We start from the raw sequence: 22135 nt of genomic DNA, 5'->3' as shown, positions 1-22135 counted from the left end.
AGAATGTATATTCTGTGAATTTGGCATGGAGAGTTCTGTAAATGTCTATTAGGTTTGCTTGGTTCAGGTCTGAGTTCAAGTCCTGGCTATTCTTGTTAATTTTATGTGTTGTTGATCTGTCTAATATTGACAGTGGAGTGTTAAAGTCTCCCACTATTGTTGTGTGGGAGTCTAAGTCTCTTTGTAAGTCATTAAGAACTTGCCTTATGTATCTGGGTGCTCCTGTATTGGGTACATACATATTTAGGATCATTAGCTCTTCTTGTTGCATTGATCCTTTTACCATTATGTAATGCCCTCCATTGTCTCTTTTAATCTTCGTTGTTTAAAGTCTATTTTATGAGAGACTAAGATTGCAACTACTCCTTTTTTTTGCTCTCCATTTGCTTGGTAAATCCTCCTCCATCCCTTTATTTTGAGCCTATGTGTGTCCTTGCATGTGAGATGTGTTTCCTGGATACAATACACAGATAGGTTTTGGCTTTTTATCCAATTTGCCAGTCTGTACCATTTTATTGGGGTGTTTAGCCTATTTATATTTAAGGTCAATATTGTTATGTGTGTATTTGATCCTGTCATTTTGATGCTAGCTGGTTGTTTTGCCCATTAGTTGGCACAGTTTCTTCATTGTGTTGATGCTGTTTATCATTTGCTATGTTTTGGAGTGGCTGGTACTGGTTGTTCCTTTCTATGTGTAGTGCTTCTTTCAGGAACTCTTGTAAGACTGGCCTGATGATGATGAAATCTCTCAGCAGTTGCTTGTTCATAAAGGATTTTATTTCTCTTTCACTTATGAAGCTTAGTTTGGCTCGTTATGAAATTCTAGGTTGAAAGTTCTTTTCTTTTTTTTTTGAGACGGAGTTTTGCTCTTGTTACCCAGGCTGGAGCGCAATGGCACAATCTCGGCTCACTGCAACCTCCACCTCCTGGGTTCAGGCAATTCTCCTGCCTCAGCCTCCTGAGTAGCTGGGATTACAGGCACGCACCACCATGCCCAGCTAATTTTTTGTATTTTTAGTAGAGATGGGTTTTCACCATGTTGACCAGGATGGTCTTGATCTCTTGACCTCGTGATCCACCTGCCTCGGCCTCCCAAAGTGCTGGGATTACAGGCATGAGCCACCGCACCCGGCCCCGAAAGTTCTTTTCTTTAAGGATTTTGAATATTGGCTCCCATTGTCTTCTGGTTTGTAGGGTTTCTGCTGAGAGATCTGCTGTGAGTCTGATGGGCTTCTCTTTGTGGGTAACCTGACCTTTTTTCTGGCTACCCTGGGGAAGTTCTCCTGGATAATATCCTGAAGAGTGTTTTCCAGCTTGGATTCATTCTCTCCATCACATTCAGGTACACCTATCAAACATAGATTAGGTCTTTTCACATAATCCCATATTTCTTGGTGACTTTGTTCATTTCTTTTCACTCTTTTTTCTCAATTCTTGCCTTCTCATTTTATTTCATTGAGTTGATTTTCAATCTCTAATATCCTTTCTTCTGCTTGGTCGATTCAGCTATTGAAACTTGTGTATGCTTTGTGAAGTTCTCATGTTGTGTTTTTCAGCTCCATCAATTCATTTTTATTCCTCTCTAAGCTGTTTATTCTTATTAGCATTTCATCAAACCTTTTTCCAAGGTTCTTAGTTTCTTTACATTGGGTTTGAACATGTTCATTTAGCTCAGAGAAGTTTGTTATTACCCACCTTCTGAAGCCTGTTTCTTTCAATTCATCAGACTCATTCTCCATCTAGCCTTGTTCCCTTGCTGATGGGGAGTTGTGATCCCTTGGAGGAGGAGAGGTGTTCTGGTTTTTGGTGTTTTCATCTTTTTGGTACTGGTTTATTCCCAACTTTGTGGATTTATCTACCTGTGGTCTTTGTAGTTGGTGACTTTTGGATGGGGTCTCTGAGTGGACATCCTTTTTGTTGATGTTGACGCTATTTCTTTCTGTTTCTTAGTTTTCCTTCTAACAGTCAGGCCCCTCTGCTGTAGGACTGCTGGAGGTTCACTCCAGACTGCTTGCCTGGGGATCACCTGCAGCAGCTGCAGAACAGTAAGGGTTTCTGCCAGTTTCTTCTTCTGTTATCATGATCCCAGAAAGCTACCCACCAGGTGTCAGCTTGAGCTCTCCTTTATGAGGTGTCTTTTTGGATATATGGGGTCAGGGAGCTGCTTGAGGAGACAGTCTGATCCTTATAGGAGCTCAAATGCTGAGCTTTGAGCTCTGTTGTTTCATTCAGAGCTGCTGGGCAGGTATGTTTAAGTCTGCTGCAGCAGATCTAATAACCACTGTTTTTCCAAGGTTCTCTGTCCTAGGAAGTTGAGGCTTTATTTCTACGTTCCTGATGTGCTTCTGCCTTTTTTCAGAGATGCCCTGTCCAGCTAGGAGGTAGCCTAGTCACAGTCTGCCAGCAGAGGCATTGCTGAGCTGCTGTGGGCTGTGTCCACTGCTGTTTGAACTTACTTGCAGTTTTGTTTATAGACGTGTAGTTAAAACTGCCTCAGCAATGGCGGTTTGCCTCAGTAATGATGGTCTACCTCTGTAATGGTGGACTGCCTCTGTAGTGGTGGACTGCCTCGGTAATGGCGGATGCCCTTCCCTCCACAGAGCTGGGCCATCTTGGGTCCAGCTACACTTGCTGTGAAACACAATCCAGAGTGTTTCAGATTGCTGGTCTTTGTTGGGGTGGGACCCACCGAGCCAGATCACCGGGCTCTCTGTGTCAGCCCCCTTTTTTCAGTTGAATGGGTGGCTCTGTCTCTCAAGCATTCCAGGTGCCAGTTCAAACGGCCACCCAGATTTGTGTGAGTTTTTGTGTGGAGACCCACTGCACTGGCTGAAATAGCCATGCTGGAAACTTGTGGTGCTTTTCAGCCTGGGAATCTCCTGGTGTGTGGGCAGTAATAACTCGTTTGGAAATGTGGTGATCACTCACTTTCTGTATTGTTCTCACTGGGAACTGCACTCTAGAGCTGTTCCTATTTGGTCATCTTGGATACACCTCCCTCCTACATTCTTATAAAAATATATTAGGGATTTAAGTTACCTGAAAAAAAACTTTTTTTTCTCAGAAATATGGAGGGATATGAATCCTGGAAGTCATGAGGGCTTTTGTTTTGAACACAAACACAATTTTCAAAAGTTTTGCTTCCAATTTACTCTCTACACCAGTGCTCTGGAAAGTCTGGAGCATGACTAGTTAGAAGCTATGTTTGTGCTTCTTTTAGTAATATGTGACTCTTTATAATAGGCTTACAACCAGAATCATTAATAAACCAACATTAAGAAATTATGGAATGAAAAGGGATTGGCACAGGAGTGTCATGATTCTTGGCAGTGTTCAAAAGGTAAAACCGTCATTGTTTTGACATGAACCAAATCTCTAAATGATTTATTTTATAAACTATATTCTGCCTCCAGCTAGACAGAGTTTTACTGTGGCCCCAAAATTAAAAAGGAAATTTAAAAAACGCATGTTCTCCTGGGATGTAGCCTCTACAGCATTAGAAAAGTTACCTTCCAAGCCAATGAATCTTTAAAAATTTAATGATTACACATTCTCTGAAGAATCAGTAAAGAGTAATGACAATTTTTCCAAGACATCATTAATTACAAAGAGCTTGCCTACCAGATGGGTTCCAAAAAACTCCTGGAAGACACAGTCTGAGGAGAAATAAAATACAAAATGTCACCAAAATTTCTGACATAATGTTTAGGAACATTTCAAGTGTTACTATGGATATGTTGGAGGATATGGAGCCCAGTGAGGAAATACTGAGCTTCCAACATTGTAGCATATTAAATATTTATAGAATTTAGAAATAACTTATACAAGAATGGCACTGCAGAGTTCTTTAGATATGAGAAGAAAGTATAAGAAGTAGCAACATTTAAGTTAATTGACAGAAATACTTCAGAGGAACATATGACTTCCCAATTAATATGAGAGAAGTATTTACCTTTATTGATTAGTATCCCTTCTATTTTTACTTTATGGTATTTAGGGGCCGACATACTGTAACTAAACACTCATGTGGGAGTGAATGCTCACACCATGTATTGTGAAGTAGTTGAGGACATCAGGGATGTATGTCCTGGGACCATAGAAATCTTATGTCTAAAATCAGACTTCCATTTTGAGAGACTATGGAGGAAAATGTTTATTAAGACCTTTATTATCACTTAGTCATAACACTTAGGAACTCCTAAAACATAGCTTTAATCTTGTTGTCTGTTCAAAAGCCATCAATGATTTCAAGTTCTTAAGTTCTCCACAAATTGACTTCAAATAATTTTCCTGGTATTATCTTTCCCTACTCTCTTTTACAGATAAATTAGAAGGTAGACAGCATTTCGTTCTCTGAATAGCATCAACTTCCTATGTTCTGTTCTTTGTGATCATTTTCTGTATTTGGAATTCTATTTATCTCCATCTACACCTGTGAAAACCCTCCTTCAAGGTCCAGTTTAAAGACATCTTTTTTCCCATAATATTTTCCCCTCTTCCCCTAAACAAAGCACCTTTTCTATCCTTGCAGTTTTATTTTATTTTGTTTTGTTTTTGGATGGAGTCTTGCTCTGCCACCAGGCTGGAGTGCAGTGGCACAATCTTGGCTAACTGCAACCTCTGCCTCTAGGGTTCAAGTGATTCTCCTGCCTCAGCCTCCCAAGTAGCTGGGATTACAGGTGTGCGCCACCACACCCAGCTAATTTTTGTATTTTTAGTAGAGACGGGGTTTCACCATATTAGCCAGGATGGTCTTGATCTCTTGATCTTGTAATCTGCCTGTCTTGGCCTCCTAAAATGCTGGGATTATAGTCTTGAGCCATCATATCTGGCCCCCTCCTTGCATTTTTACTTTACCATCTTTGTGTCTTTGTCATGATACTATTCACAAGCTGTGATATCAATGCTCATCTATGATATTGTCCTGAAATTTTCTTTTTTTTTTCTGTGTATGTCTCTATGAGGTTTTGGCATCAGGATGATGCTGGCCTCATAAAATGAGTTGGGCAGAGGTCCCTTTCTTCAATTCTTTGGAATCATTTCAGCAGAAATGGTACTGGCTCTTCTTTGTATATCTGGTATAATTCAGCTGTGAATTCATCTAGTCCTGAGGTTTTACACATTTTTTTTATTGGTAGGCTATTTATTACTGATGCAAGTTTGGAGCACGTTATTGGTGTGTCCAGGAACTTATCCATCTCTTATAGGTTTTCTAGTTTGTGTGCATAGAGGTGTATGTAGTAGTTTCTGATGGTTATTTTTTATTTCTGTGGGTTCAGCGGTAACATGGCCTTTCTCATTTCTAATTTTGATGTTTCTTACAAAAGATTAGGATGACTAGCCAAAATTATGTAATCTGAATATGTAAAAAATATGTAATCAGAATATGTCTTCTAGATATTATCAAATGTGTTTGCCTTTAATTTACTCTGGTCAACAATGTGAGTTATCTTTGGGGCTTTTTTCTTAAATAATCTAAATAAATAATACTAAAGCACTATACTTAATAAACAGCCTTGTTAAATGAACATGCATTTGAGCATTAGACTCAGGAGAAACAAGATTAATTAACATTTGTCACAAGAAGCTCATAGTGCAACAAGCCACTCCAATGAGGGTCTATGTGAGTAAGATCCCACCTAAGGGTGAAACTTTAAGCTCTATTCACTTTTAGCAAATTAAGTAAATACACTGCAATCCTATGCTGATAGTGACGAGCAATCTGGGGGGATGTTGACTTTTATAGGGAGGAGAGAGGAGGATGTGTTTCTGCACTTTGCTTCTTCAGTCCGGCACTCTGTGACGACTTTATTTCCTTCCTCTCCTCTTCAAGCCCTGGCATGTTGGCTCAGAGCACAAGGGGGCAGGATAACCCTCATTGCCTCATTCACGCTGACAGAAACCTTGGGGTTTGAAGTACACACTAGCTCCTCCCAGGCTCTACCCACTGATGCAGGGAGCAATTTATCCAAAGTGGCATTACCTAGATCATTAGGTTCTTTCTTTTACCCACCCCCAATCCTGCTGTTCTTTCAGTTCTAAGTCAAAGATACTCCAAGTTTACACTTGGCAGGAGCCCCTGGAATATTTGAGGTTTCATACTGCACCTCAAAACTATTTCTCACAGACCCAATCATCTATTAAAAATTTTGTTGAATTTCTCCCATTTTAATGGCTATCTGTCTTCATATGAACTTCTTGGTATTATAATAGTCAGTGTACTTCCAAATTAATCCCAATTCATTTACTTTTATTTTAAGATGAATTGTATCTCAGAAACATTTCTTTCATAAAACCATATCTCTTTAAGAGGATGTTGGAAAGTCCGCCTTTCTTATAGTTTCCCTGTAAGTTTAAACATATTACTCCATTTTAAATTTAGAGACTATTTAAAAAAACTATTATGCTTCAGTTTTTCCTGCAGTTTTCTCTTTCCTGTCTCTTACATACTTCTCTGTGACATGGTCCAACAATCACTGCCATGGCAACAAAGGCTCTGTGACATCTCTATCAAGCTCATTGTCTTCTGCCTTTAATAGCCATTAAAATGGGAGATATTCAACAAAATTTTTAATAGATGATTGGGTCTGTGAGAAATAGTTTTGAGGTGCAGTATTAAACTTTAATAGGTAGCTAGTCTCAGATAGTAACACTATGGGAGGGCTCAAACCACATAACCAAATGTGCCAAGGTAATCCTGAGCTCACCTATTGCCAGGTAAGACAAAGTATTTTAGTGCAATAGCAAACAATTAATTAAACAAACAAAACCAAGAAACCCTTCTTGGTCCAGGAAGCCATTAATTAGCTAAGCTCAGAGCCACTCATTGAAACTAGGTCCTGACTGGGCTTCTGGATTTGACCACAGGACCAATTGGAATGAAATGGTCCCCAGATCCTGTTTTCATGTAAGAATAAGTTTGGAAGTATCCAGATTTGATGGTGGGCCAGGCCTCTCCTGTGAGCAGTAAGTTCAGGAAACCTGAACTTCCCTTTCCCTCTGCCTTCCCTGGGGTAATGTGAATGCCTCTTAGTCTTCCATGTTCCTGTCTGTAACTTGGAGGAGGAAGAGAAGAGCCTCATTGCACATATTGGCCCATTTAGAATGATCTTAGACCCATAATTTACAATATTTTGAAGTTAGGTTTTATTTTTACCATTCCACATATCTCCCAATATGTTGTGCCAGATTGTAAGTAATTTGCAATGAGAATATGTGGAAGACATATATTTGAACTCCTTAGAGAGTCTCACCCACCTTTGAGGTAACTTTGTATTTTAGGTTTTCTCAAGTCATAGTGTTGAGTCCTTAAATCAGAGTTGGGCAGTGATAAAATTTTGATACATAAAGTTAGTTGTCTAAGCTTAGTGAATGGGGGACAGGCTTGCTTATTAACAGTCTATGTGGCATTTTATGCTGACAAAACCTTGAGGCTCAGACTCAGCCCACAGCTCTCTGCACTCCCTCCACCTTCCTCCTGCCCCTCCCATGTATATCCTTTACAGCAATTTTTGTGAGTTCTTTTTCTTTTGAGGTCTGTCTTAAGGTTAATGGTGTACAGTAGATATCCAGAACTTACTCATCCTGTTTAGCTGAAACATTGTACCCTTTGACAATGTCTCTCCACACCCGCTGGATGGAATTTTCAATAGTTGGTCAGGGAAAGCCTCACTGAAAAGGATTTTGCAATGCTGATAACACTGTTTCCTGAACTAGGTACCTTTACACAGGAGTATCAGTTGATAATAATTCAATGGGCAATATACTTATGATTTGTCCACTGTACTTTTTGTATAGATGAATATACAAAAGATATAGATAAATTAAAAATTCAGAAATCTCATAAAGGTGATATTTGGATAAAGACTTGAAGAAAGTGTGGAGGCAAGAAATATAAACGTCTGGGGAAAGAGGGTTCCAGGCAGAGGAGATGGCATGTATAGGTGCCATGAGGCAGAAGCATGCCTGGCATGATTGAGACAGCAGGGAGTCCTTTTCTCTTTCTCACCTTCACTATATTTAAATATGGCTTCCACCCACCACACCTCTGAAATGGTCACTTCAAAAAATCATGAAATTTATTTACATAAATTTATCTTAAATACTTTTGATATTTTACAAGTATAACTACACTTTATTATAGAAAATATACACTTATTAAAGTAAAATTTGAGAAAACATATATAGCCACAAGAATACAATGTAACTAACATTTAAAGTTTTTCCTTTCATCATACTTATATTCAGAGTAATATTTGTATTTAAGTGTAAAATTGATGATACATTTATATTATTCATATTTCTATTTTATTATTAAGAACTGATTAGTTAATTCAATAATAACAATTGTGGCGCGTGCCTGTAATCCTAGCTACTCAGGAGGCTGATGCAGGAGAATTGCTTGAACCCAGGAGGCGGAGGTTGCGGTGAGCTGAGATCGCGCCATTGCACTCCAGCCTGGGTAAACAAGAGTGAAACTCCGTCTCGAAAAATAAAAACCAAAAAACGATTGTGAATGTTCCAGTGACCGCTCTAAATGCTCTTGCACATAGCAGTAAACAAAATGTATGAAAATTCCTATGTGGAACTTAGATTCCAAAGAAGGCAGGTGGTAAATAAATTAGTAAACTATATGGTATTTTAGGGACTGATGAGTAAACATGGAGAAAAATTAGAAATGCCAGGTCAATAGGGAGTGTGTGTGGGAGTTGGCAGGGGTGCATTTTCACCCCATCCTTATTAAGGTATAATTGACAAAAACAGTATATAGATTTACATGAGAAGTAAAAGCAATTCACAGAACTAGCATTGCTTTACTTCTGTCTTTTCAGAGATACATTTGGCTGTTTAGTGAGACATCCTGGAGTTTAAGCTGTCATTTAAACCAGTTACAGTTTTCCATAGGGAGCTAGTCTGTCACTTGGATCTTTTCCCAATTAAGCAAGACTACTTTCCATGGAATCACTATCCAGTATGTGAGGTTAACTTGGCGCTTATTCAATATGCCTGCTCTATAATAGGTAATTTTGTATTATTTTGTATTAAAAATAACTATATGGCATACAAGATGGTTTTTTGAATACGTATACATGGTGAAATGATTAGTTCAAACTAATAAACATATTTATCACTTCCACATACTTTTGTTTTACTGTTGTGAGAACATTTAAAATTTTTTTTTTAACAATTTCAAGTATACTTTTGGGCATATGTATCCATGAGTTCCACATTCAGGCATTCAACCAACTGGACAGAAAATATTAGGACAAAACCCCCCACAAAAATACAATAAAAATAAAAAACAATACCAATAGCAACTATTTACAAAACATTTATGGCCAGGCGTGGTGGCTCACGCCTGTAATCCCAGCACTTTAGGAGGCTGAGGCAGGCGAATCATGAGGTCAAGAGATCAAGACTATCCTGGCCAACATGATGAAACTCCCTCTCTACTAAAAATATAAAAATTAGTTGGGCGTGGTGGTGGGCACCTGTAATCTCAGCTACTTGGGAGGCTGAGGCAGGAGAATTGCTTGAACTCCGGAGGCAAAGGTTGCAGTGAGCCCAGATCATGCCACTGCACTCTAGCCTGGGCAACAGAGTGAGACTCTGTATCAAAACAAAACAAAACAAAAAACATTTATATTTTACTAGTATTATAAGTGATCTATAGATGATTTAAAATATATGGGAGAATATGCATAGGTTACATGCAAATATAAAATAATATCATTTTATGTCAGGGGGCTTGAGCATCCCAGGATTTGGGCATCCTTGGCGAGTCCTGGAACCAATTGACCCCCCGATATGACAGATATTTAGGGGCAATGGTATAACATATGGTTATGAACTATAGTTGCCCTGCTGTACAGTAGATCACCAAAACTCATTCATCCTGTTTAGCTGAAAGATTGTACTTTTGACCAATGTCTCTTAATTCCCCTGGGTGGAATTTCCAATAGCTAGCCAGGAAAGGCCTCTCTGAAAAGGTGATACTAGTCAAGGATTTGAAGGGAGTGTGGGGGAAAGAAATATGAATATCTGGGAAAAGAGCATTCCAGGCAGAGGAAATGGCATGTATAGGGGCCATGAGGCAGGGGCATGCCTGTCATGCTTAAGAGACAGTAAGGAGTCTTCATCTTTTCCTCATGTCTTCCTCACCTCCAATATATTTAAATGTGGCTTTCCCCACCACATCCTTAAAATGGCCGTTGCATAAATCACAAATAAGCTTTGTGTTAGTCCATTTTACACTGCTATAAAGGAATACCTGAGATGGAATAATTTATAAAGAAAAGAAGTTTATTTGGCTTATAGTCCTGCAGGAGGTACAAGCATGGCATCAGCATCTGCTTAGCTTCTGAAGCCCCAGGAAGCTTTCACTCACTGCAGAAAGCAAAGGGAGAGCAGGTGTGTCACATGGCAAGAGAGGGAGCAAGATGGGGGTGGGGGGTTGTCCCATACTCTTTTTAATTATCATGTCTGATGGTAACTCTACCCTGGGTAGGATACCAACCCATCCGTGAGGGTTGGGTTGGATACCATCACCATCCCATGAGGGATCCACCCCCATAACCTGGACACCTCCCCCTAGGCACCCTCTCTGATATGGAAGATCACAATTCAACCTGAGATTTGGAGGGTACATGAGTATAATGTAAGCTGTAGGCTTGTCAGAGATGGTCTTTATTGTGTTGAAGTATATTTCTTCTAAACCAACTTTGTTGAGAATCTTTTCATGAAACAATGTTGAATTTTTCAAATGCTATTTCTGCATCTAATTAGATGATTATATAATTTTTGAGCTTCATTTTGTTAATGTTGTGTATCACATTCATAGACTTATATATGTTGATCCTCCTTGTATCCTTGGGGTAAATCCACTCGAGCATGGTAAATTATCTTTTTAATGTGCTATTGAATTCAGTGTGCTAGTATTTGATTGAGGATTCTTGCATCTATGTTCATCAGGGATATTGGCCTGTAATTTTTCTTTTCTTTTCTTTTCTTATTCTTGTCTGGCTTTGCTATCAGAGTCATGTTGGCCATATAAAAAAAGTGTGGAAGTATTTTTTCCTCTTAGATTTTTTGGAGGAGTTTGAGGATTGCTAATTATTTAAATGTTTGATAGAATACATCAGTAAAGCTATTCTGGGCTTTTCTTTGTTGGGAAACTTTATTATAATTCAATATTCTTACTCATTTTTGGTCTGTTCAGACTTACTATTTTTCATGATTCAGTCTTGGTATCTTGTATGTATCTTGGAATTTATTTCTTCTACTTTATTCAATTTGTTAGTATACAATTGTTCATAGAACCCTCTGATGAACTTTTATTTCTTATGACCTTTTATATTTCTGTGGTATCAGTTGTAATGTCTCCCTTTTCACTTTTGATTGTATTAATATTTGAGTCCTTTCTTTTTTTCTTGGTCTGGCTAAAGGTTTGTTGATTTGTTTATCCTTCTGAAAAACCGCTATTTCATTGAGTTCTTTTCTGTTGTAGTTTTAGCCTCTATTTTATTTATTTCTGTTCTGATCCTTATTATTTCTTTCCTTCTGCTGACTTTGGGTTTAGTTTGTTCTTCTTTTATTAGTCACTTGAATTGTAATATCAGATTGTTATTTTATATTTTCTTTAAAAATTTTAAAAATTATTTTGCTACAGGCATACAATGTATAATAATTACATCAGGGTAAATGGGATATCCATTACCTCAAGCATTTATCCTTTCTTTGTGTTACAAACCATACAATTATACTCTTTTAGTTATTGTATGTACTGTAAATTATGTTTGGTTATAGTCACCCTGTCATGCCATCAAATACTAGATCTTATTTATTCCATCTAACTGTATTTTTATAACCATTATCCATTCTTCCCCTTAACCCTAGTATTCTTCCCAGTCTCTGGTAACCATTACTCTATCTCTATGAGTTAATTATTTTAAATTTTAGCTCCCATAAATAAGTGAGAACATGGAAAATTTGTCTTTCTGTCTCTGGCTTATTTTATTTAACATAATAACCTCCAGTTCTATTCATTTTGTTGCAAATGAGAGGATCTCATTCTTTTTCATGGCTGGATATTACTCCTTTGTGTGTATGAACCACATTTTCTTTATTTATTCATCTGTTCATAGACACACAGGTTGCTTCTAAATCATGGCTATTATGAATAGTGCTGCAATATGCATGGGAGTGCAGATGCCTCTCCAATATCCTGATTGCCTTTCTTTTGTGTATATACCTAGCAATGGCATTTCTGGGTCGTACAGTAGCTCTATTTTTAGTTTTTATGAGAAACCTCCAAACTATTCTCTGTAGTGGTTGTACTAATTTACATTCCCATCAACAGTGGGCTCCCTTTTCTCCATATCCTAGCCAGCATTTCTTACCGCCTGTCTTTTGGATATAAGCCATTTTAACTGGTGTTAGGTGATTCCTCTTGTAGTGCTGGTTTGCATTTCTCTGATCATCAATGATGTTGAGCACCTTTTCACATGCCTGTTTGCCATTTATATGTCTTTTTTTTTTTTGAGAAAGATCTTTTGTCCATTTTTAAATTGGATGATCAGACTTTTCCTACAGAGTTGTTTGAGCTCCTTATATAGTCTGGTTATTCATCCCCTGTCAGATATATAGTTTACAAATATTTTCTCCTATCCTATGGTTGTGTTTTTCAACATTGATTGAAATGATCCTATAGTTTTTGTTTTGTTTTGTTTTGTTTTTTTGAGACGGAGTTTCGCTCTTGTTACCCAGGCTGGAGTGCAATGGCGCATTCTCGGCTCACCGCAACTTCCGCCTCCTGGGTTCAAAAGATTCTCCTGTCTCAGCCTCCCAAGTAGCTGGGATTACAGGCATGTGCCACCATGCCTGGCTAAATTTTTTTGTATTTAGTAGAGACGGGGTCTCACTATGTTGGCCAGGATGGTCTCGATCTCTTGGCCTTGTGATCCACCCGCCTTGGCCTCCCAAAGTGCTGGGATTACAGGAGTGATAATTTTTGTTTTTAACTTTGTTTATGTGGTGAATCACATTCATTGATTTACATATGTTGAACCATCCTAGCATTTCTGGGATAAAACTCACTTGATCATGGTGAATTAATTTTTTAATGTGCTTTTGGATTTTGTTTGCTAGTATTTTGTTGAGAATTTTTACATTAGTGTTCATCAAGGATATCAGTCTGTAGTTTTCTTTTGTTGATGTGTGTCTTTCTGGTTTTGTATCAGGGTAATACTGGCCTAATAGAATGAAGTTGGATGTATTCTATGTTACTCTATTTTTTGGAATAGTTTAAGTAGGGTTGGTATTAATTCTTCTATAGATGTTTGGTAAGATTCAGCAGAGAAGCCATCATGTCATGGACTTTCTTTGCTGTGAGACTTTTTATTAGGGCTTTGATCTCATTACTTGTTATTGGTTTGTTCAGGTTTTGAATTTCTTCATGGCTCAAACTTGGCAGGTTGCATGTATGTAAGAATTTGTTTTTTCTGGATTTTCCAGTTTATTGGCATATGGTTGAAAGTGATCCTTTTAATTTCTGCAGTATTGGTTTTATGTCTCAATTTTATTTATTTGGGTCTTTCTCTTTTTTGCTTAGGTAAAGTTTTGTTGATTTCATTTATCTTTTCAAAAAACAAACTTTTCACTTTGTTGAGTTTCTATATTGTATGCTTTCCTTCTATTTCATTTATTACAACTCTGATCTTTATTATTTATTTTCTTTGAATAATTTGGATTTGTTTGCTTTTGCTTTTTTAGTTTTTTAAGATACATCACTAGGTTATTTCAAATTTTTCTACTTTTTTGGTGTAGGCACTTGTAGCTATAAACTTTCACTTGCCAGGTTTTGGTATCAAAGAGATGCTGGCTTCATAGAATGAGTTAGGGAGGATTTCATTCTCCTCATTTTTGGGAATAGTTTCAGTAGAATTTGTACTAGCTCTTCTTTGTATGTCCGGTAGAATTTGGCTGTGAAACTGGTCTAGATTTTTTGATTCGTAGATATTTATTGCTGGTCTAGGTTTTTTGACTGGTAGATATTTATTGCTGCTTCTATTTTGGAACTTAATATTGGTCTTTTAGGGTTTTAATTTCTCCAGGATTCAGTCTTGGGAGGTTGTTTGTTTCTAGAAATTTAGTGAAGCTTCCTACAACAATCATTATTCTACACATATTCTTATCTTGCATAGCAAGCTATTTTTCCCAACATTCAAATTGGACAGCTAGGTATATTGCTCCCAAATTATTGGTTTATGAAGATTTCCTCCACCGTTAGTCTATGGCTATCCTTGAGAGGCATTAAGCTGCAGCATTAGTCAAATTTTTTCTTGCCATGTATATATTCAGACAATCCATTTGTGAGCCAAGCCTGAGGCTCTTTCCTCCTTTATTAGCTGGTTGTAAGAAATGTATTTCTGACCATGAAGCTGTAGGTGAGATATTATAACAAAGGAAGAGATATTGTCACAAAAGGCATATCTGTATCTCATAGAAATGCTTTTTACTGTATCAAGTAGTTTTCAATTCTATCAAGTGCCAGCAAGCTCAGTATGAGATAGTATTTAATATTGATAAGATAAAATTGAGTAATGATGAACTTGAAGACATTTACAAATATGGGCCCTGTGCATGTTTATAATAATCGACATTGTATTTTATTAAGAATTTCTATCCTTGGATTTGATTGAGGAGTGCGGTTACCGGATGGGTTGGGTTTATGGTTGCTCCGTGGGCTGCTCCGCCGGCTGGTGCTTTTTTTTTTTTTTTTTTTTAAATCAGGGCAAGCTGTGTTCCATGGCAGGGAACTTTTGGCAGAGCTCCTACTATTTGCAATGGATTTTGGATAAACAAGATCTGTTGAAGGAGAGCCAAAAGGATTTAAAGTCTCTCTCAGAAGAAGAATATTGGAAGTTACAAATATTTTTTACAAATGTTATCTAAACATTGGGTGAACATCTTAAATGAAGACAACAAGTTATTGCCACTGCTATGGTATATTTCCAAGAGATTCTATACCAGGTATTCTCTGAAAAGTATAGAGCCTGTATTAATAGCTCCTACATGTGTGTTTTTGGCATCCAAAGTTGAGGAATTTGGAATCTTTTCAAATACAAGATTGACTGCTGCTGCTACTTCTGTATTAAAAACTAGATTTTCATATGCCTTTCCAAAGAAGTTGCCTTATAGGATGAATCCTATATTAGAATGTGAATTCCACCTGTTAGAACTAAAGGATTGTTGCTTGATAGTGTATCATCCTTAGTCCTTTGCTCCAGCATGTGCAGGACGTGGGCCAAGAAGACATGTTGCTTCCCCTTGCATGGAGGATAGTGCATGATACCTACAGAGTGCATCTCTGCCTACTGTATCGTCCTTTCATGATAGCTTTAGCTTGCCTACATGTAGCCTGTGTTGTACAGCAGAAAGATGCCAGGCAATGGTTTGCTGAGCTTTCTGTGGATATGGAAAAGATTTTGGAAATAATCAGGGTTATTTTAAAACTATATGAATAGTGGAAGAATTTCGATGAAAGAAGAGATGGCAACTATTCTTAGTAAGACACCAAAACCAAAACCATCTCCAAACAGTGAAGGAGAGCAGGGTCCAAATGGAAGTCAGAACTCTAGCTACAGCCAATCTTAAAACATTCTGAAGAATTCCATAGTGGACCACTTGGAAATAAACCATCGGACAGATTTCAGTATGTCTTCAATGGAACACAAATGAAAATAAATAGCTTGTTTCTGTCAAGCATATTGGAAAGTAATTTTATTTTTGCAAAATAAGTTTTTCTTTAATATGATTCTAGTACATAATTCATTAAAATCTCTTGATTATAAATGTTTGGAAAGGTTCTAAGGGGACCTACAGACAGCCATACATAGATGTTTCAAAATTAATAGCTTTTGATTAGTATAATTCTTAATTTGGATTATAGAAATTGTAGCTTTTTATTAAGTCAGGAAACATGAAGCATAATTTGTTTAAAATTCTCTTTAGCCATTGAGGGACCAAAAAAGGACATAAAATTTATAGTCAGTATATGAGGGTTTTTTTCCCCCTCCATAAATTTAACTTTAAAACTGTATTTAAGGAATCAAATCTTACAAAATCCTGGAAGATTTTGGTAACCATGTTGATAATTTCAGGGAAATTAATCAAGTACCTATATTGATTTAAAAGTGTATTTTATTCAATAGTTTGAGGATCTTGCCATGGAAGATACTTGCCCAGCCTAGCAGAAAAGTGTAATATATAATAGAGCATACTTCGACATTTTAAAAGCTGTATTCCATAACCATTTTGAAATGCTGGGCAAGATACATGAAGTTATTTATAATTAATTCACAGCTAATCAGGTATTTTGAAAGCTTAATTGGATTAAAAAACCATAATGTTGGAATTTGATAACATTTTAATGTTGATTTTTACCGGGAAAAGTTTTTTTATAAGATATACACACCCTAGTTTAATTTTGTGCCTTGGTGTGGATTTACAAATTTGCTATAGGTATTCTGAGCCAGGAACACAATCAGGTTTCAGGCCAGTTTGATACTGGCTGTCCTTAATTCTAATATGAGAGTGGGACATCATACTAAGTGTATGTCAGTGGGACGTATTGTCTGTGGAACTTAGCAAATTAATTATTTTCTTCAGACATGAAGGAGAGTGATAAATAAAATTTGGAGTCATAGGATATTGATGTACAATTGAAGGTTTAAACATTTTTAATAAATTGTGGACGATGTCATTAAATTAAATGTTGACTTCCTAGTATAAAACTGCAAGAATAAAAGTTCTCCAGCTTAAAAAAAAAAAGAATTTCTATCCCTTTTATTTCTCATGTAATTAAGAAAGATGAAACTGGCATGGACAGGTGAAACTTGTGTTAAATTTATCAGCACTTTAAAGAGAGCCCACCATTGAAGTTTGAATTAAGTTCTAAGTTGCTCATACTTTCTTCCTATATAAAAGAGTTTTCCTGGCAAGTATTTAGCTATTTAATTTACATTGCACATGTGAAGTATAATAAAACAGCCACCCTTTTCCCCAGAACTCACATAAATCCTGCCTTTCAAATCCAGAAAATATTCACAACTCAGGTTCTTTATGACACAAAAACTAACTGCACTATGAGGGCTTACAAATTAAAGTTCTGTAAATTACATTTCATATCGTGATTTCTTTTCATTATGTTTTTGAAATTTGTATTTGAAAAAAAAATGACCATAGAACAAAACAGAAATCAAAATCGAAGCAATATGTTAGTCAAATATTTATAAAATGGATTTTAAGAATTTTATTTAGTACTGCCCAGCAGTACTCAAATAAGTCACACAGTATTAATGCTAAACTAATTATGATATCAAAACCTCTGTTTAAACTGGGTTTACAACAAAGCAAGCTGTATCCTGAGTAGTGCTCACCTTTTTGTTTAGGTCTTATCTGTACTATATCCCAGGTAACTAATCTGCTTTAAATTCATAATTCTAGTTTTGTGTACTCTGAAAAAACACTAAATATCAAACTAAGGTTATTAGTTTATTTCCACAATGTAAGGACCACTTGCTACATTTTGACAAGCTGGACTTCTTAAACCATATCTTTTTTGCAGCCAATATCTCCTACTGCACAATTACTGGATTACGGTGTTAATTGTGAGAGCAGTCTATATTATCTGTTACATGTGTTATCAATTACCTTAACTCAGTAATACAAAAAGGATATATGTATTCTTTTTAAAAAGTTGAAATACATATAGAGGTTCTGACTAGCTTAGACATAGAATTTTACATACTTCTATTCATTTCAACACAAACTCTAATTCATTGTTGAAACACTCTTCTTAAATAAGACCACAGTATTACAAATTGTGGTGAGTGGTGTTTAAGATGTTAATGAGTTATTATTATAGCAGTTCTTAAATAAAACAATGAATTTGTAGACAAATATTCATGACTAATTAAAGTTATATTTGATAAATGGAAATTATCTCATTTATATTTTATTAACACATTTTCCAGTCCTGAAGATTTTCTTCAGAGAATCTTTCATCTCTTTGTTCCTGAGACTATATATCAGAGGATTGCAGAGAGGTGTTATCACAGAATAAAACAAGGTAATGATTTTTTGCATTTTTACTGGGTGTCCTGATCCAGGACTAACATACATCATCATGATAGAGCCATAAAACAAGGTGACAACTGCCAAATGAGAAGTACAAGTGGAGAAAGCCTTTTGTTTGCCAGCCTCTGAGGGCACCTGCATTACAGCCAGAATCACCAGAGCATAGGAACAAAGGATAAAGAGAAAGGTGCCAATCATGAAGACAGAATTGAATGTGGAGTAAATGAGCTGGGTGATAATGTCTTCAGAACAGGACAGCATCATCAGTGGGACAGGATCACAGACAAAATGGTTGATAATATTTGGGCCACAGTAGGATAGCTGTGAAATGAGAATAACTGGAGTTAGGAAGATTACAAACCCACAGGACCATGCAAAGACAATGAAGCCAGTGCATACTTGTTTAGTCATGATGCGTGGATAATGTAGAGGGCGGTAGATGGCAAGATACCTGTCAAAGGCCATGATACAAAGAAAGAAGCCCTCATCGTACCCAAAAGAGAAAAAGAAGTAGAACTGTGCAAAACAACTCATGAATGAGATGGACTTGCTTGTGGAGAGGAAGTTGGCCAACGTTTTAGGAACAGTTGTGGTAACATAACATATTTCCAGGAGAGAGAAATTTCCCAAGAGAATATACATGGGAGTGTGAAGGCGCTGGTCCCACCATACAGAACAGACAATGGCCGCATTTCCCATCAGGGTGAGAATATAGGCTACTGAGAAGAGACTGAAGTAGAGGAGCTGCATTGCTGGACTTGAGGGAAAACCCATGAGGATAAAGTAGCTAACAAAGTTGATAGTTTCTATGCTGGACACATTCATTAGTCTGGAAGACATGGAGATGACAGAGGTCACTGAAACATGAAATGTCGCACTCTGGAAACACCAAAAATTTTTACCATGTATATTATAAAGTAGTAAACAATTAGACTTTTGTTTAAACAACAAATCTATGACTTTCATGACTCAACTCCTAAACAGATTTATTTTATTAAATCACAACAATAGACAGCAGGGAAAATATGAATTGTGGAGAATTTCTTTTTCTTGCTAAGAACACTAGACTTGAAACCAGGAATGCAAAGTTTTGTAATTCCAATCAATTACCTGTATACAATTAGCCTACTCTTTCTTCTGTTTACCTGCATTATTGATATTATCTGGGTATGAAGTTCTTTCAACAGTACTATGAATACCTAATTCATTATGATTTGTTATGATATAAAAATAAAATACAAACTCAAGATACTTAAAAATACTCTTTCTCAATGTAGTGTCATGCCAGGACACAAATTAATATTTACTTTCAATTTCAGCTACTCCAAGTTACTTGTGGCGTTTTAAAGTGGTAATAAAAACGACCTCTGTCATTAGAAGATACATGGTCTTTTATGCTGTTTCATGTATCTGTACCAGTGTTTAGCATAAAAATACATTCTTTTATTTTTTAGGCAGTTGGATACCCTATATGCTGTGAGGAAGTATGCCATACTTTGGCCCTTAAATTGCTCTGACTAAATATTTTTATATGCTTCCAGGTGAATATATGAACTACCTATGCCCATTATGGCATTGACCTTAGGGAGAACAGCTGGTCTGAGTGACTGTGGCCAAGTTCAATGTGCTTGTTATTTGTTAACCATGGTCAGGTCAGCTGCAGAAAAATAAGAAACGCAGATCAAGTTTATATTATGAAAGTTTCCATGTTTTTTATTCACTGCTTTCTTCCACATGTTCCTTTTTCTTCCTTTGACTCTTGTTATCATTTTGCATCTCACTGTGGTGGTTCTCTGAGGCCTCTCCTATCGAGGCAGATATGAAATGTAAAACTTTTCCCCTGATTACTCTCTGGTTAACTTCTAGCCCACATAACAACAACAAAAACAAGAAAAAGTCATACCAGATGAAGATTTTTGTTTCTCAAATAATAACTAATTTGTATAAAACCAAGTCTTATTAATGTAATGGAACTAAAAAAACAGTATTTGGGCTTAAGAAAAAAATCACTGGAAAGAGAAATATGCCATATTTCTTCTACTCACCAAGCAACAAAAATGACCAAAATATATCCGTCTCCAGCAATTCATCAGTTAGTATACATCTTCACTTGAAATTCTATACTTTTTGTATATGTGGCTATTCGTATTTTAAAGGGATATGAACCATAAATGGAAAATATCCCCCAGAATTTAGGGAAACAAGAAAAATGTATATTTTTCAGCTTCATTCTTTGCCAGCATTTCATTCTGAGATATACTTTTAGATTTCTCAATGACAAGAAGAAAACATTTTCTATTATTTTTTGCAAAAAAAACCTGGGTGACTCACATGTTATGTACTTCCCACTTGCTCTTTGAATGAATGCTGAGAAGGTCAGGGACAGGAGATAAAATATTTTTCCACAGTGCCAAAGACAAGTGAAGAACTTCCAAGAAATTGCATGATCCTGTTTGTAATCTCTCATGGGTTGCAAAAAGTAAACCCTAAAAGATTTCTCCCACCTTTAAGGCATATGTTAATGGTCAAAATGCAAGCATGGGTGAGTGTATTATATATGTCTGTTTACATGCATCATAGCCTTTTGGGAGGTGGAGCTCTGTCTCTCTTGTAATTATTTGATAGCATTTGTTTAAAAGAGGATCTCATTCTGAATTTTCATAATCAAAAGCCAGTTCTTACTATCCCCTAAAGAATAGTCAAAGTGTAGTAGATTTTATCTTTGCTTTTTTCTGTTGTGTTCATGTATTGTCAAAGCTTCCTGAGGAATAATTAAGTAGTTAAGTAGTAAAAGGGATTGTCATAATAGCCGCAGTGATAAGTTTTACCATAAGACGATATCTATTTTGAAGAAGAAGAAATCATTCTCTGCTCATCAAATATTTGTACCTGCAGAGTTTATTAGAGATATTTAAGTTGAATTTTATGTAGAGCACAAGAAATTTAATTAGCATTTACTTATTCCACAAATAGTTGCTGAATGCCTGGTGTATACTTAAACACTATTTCAGATCCTATTGTAGAAAACAATTCCAACAACTGAATTCTACCAGACATACAAAGAGGAACTGTTAAAAAAAAAATTCCAAAACTCCTGCCTTCACCATTATGTGAAAATAAAATAAATAGTATTATTGAGATAATTACACAGTATATTAGAAAATAATATGGAGGAAAAAGAAGCATAGTTCAAGGAGAGAATGTTAGAATGAGAGATAATGATTTTTTTTATCGCATTTTAGGTTTTGGGGTACATGTGAAGAACATGCAAGATAGTTTCATAGGTACACACGTGGCAGTGTGATTTGCTGCCTTCTTCCACTTCACCAATATCTGGCATTTCTCCCCATGCTATCTCTCCCCAACTCCCCACCCCTCACTGTCCCTCCCCTATTCCCCCCAACAGATCACAGTGTGTAGTGCTCCTCTTCCTGTGCCCAGGTGTTCTCATTGTTCAACACCCGCCTATGAGTGAGAATATGCGGTATTTCATTTTCTGTTCTTGTGTCAGTTTGCTGAGAATGATGTTCTCCAGGTTCATCCATGTCCCTACAAAGGATACAAACTCATCGTTTTTGATTGCTGCATAATATTCCATGGTATATATGTGCCACATTTTCCCTGTCCAGTCTATCATCAATGGACATTTGGGTTGATTCCAGGTCTTTGCTATTGTAAACAGTGCTGCAATGAACATTCATGTGCATGTATCCTTATAATAGAACAATTTATAATCCTTCGGATATATACCCAGTAATGGGATTGCTGGGTCAAATGGAATTTCTATTTCTAGGTCCTTGAGGAATTGCCACACTGTCTTTCACAATGGTTAAACTAATTTACACTCCCACCAACAGTGTAAAAGTGTTCCTATTTCTCCACATCCTCTCCAGCATCTGTTGTCTTCAGATTTTTTAATGATCGCCATTCTAACTTGTGTGAGATGGTATCTCAATGTGGTTTTGATTTTCATTTCTCTAATGACCAGTAATGATGA

General features: G+C 36.6%; 1 pseudogene; it reads left to right on the top strand.

Moving 5' to 3' along the window:
* The first annotated feature begins 14790 nt into the window (after positions 1-14790).
* LOC100895596 (cyclin-C pseudogene) lies at positions 14791-17950 on the top strand (annotated as a pseudogene).
* Positions 17951-22135: the final 4185 nt, after the last annotated feature.

This window comes from Callithrix jacchus, chromosome 8 (assembly GCF_049354715.1).
Source record: "Callithrix jacchus isolate 240 chromosome 8, calJac240_pri, whole genome shotgun sequence".
NCBI classification, from domain to species: domain Eukaryota; kingdom Metazoa; phylum Chordata; class Mammalia; order Primates; family Cebidae; genus Callithrix; species Callithrix jacchus.
The sequence above is the reverse complement of the archived record's forward strand: the minus strand, read 5'-3'. Positions and strand labels throughout refer to the sequence as shown.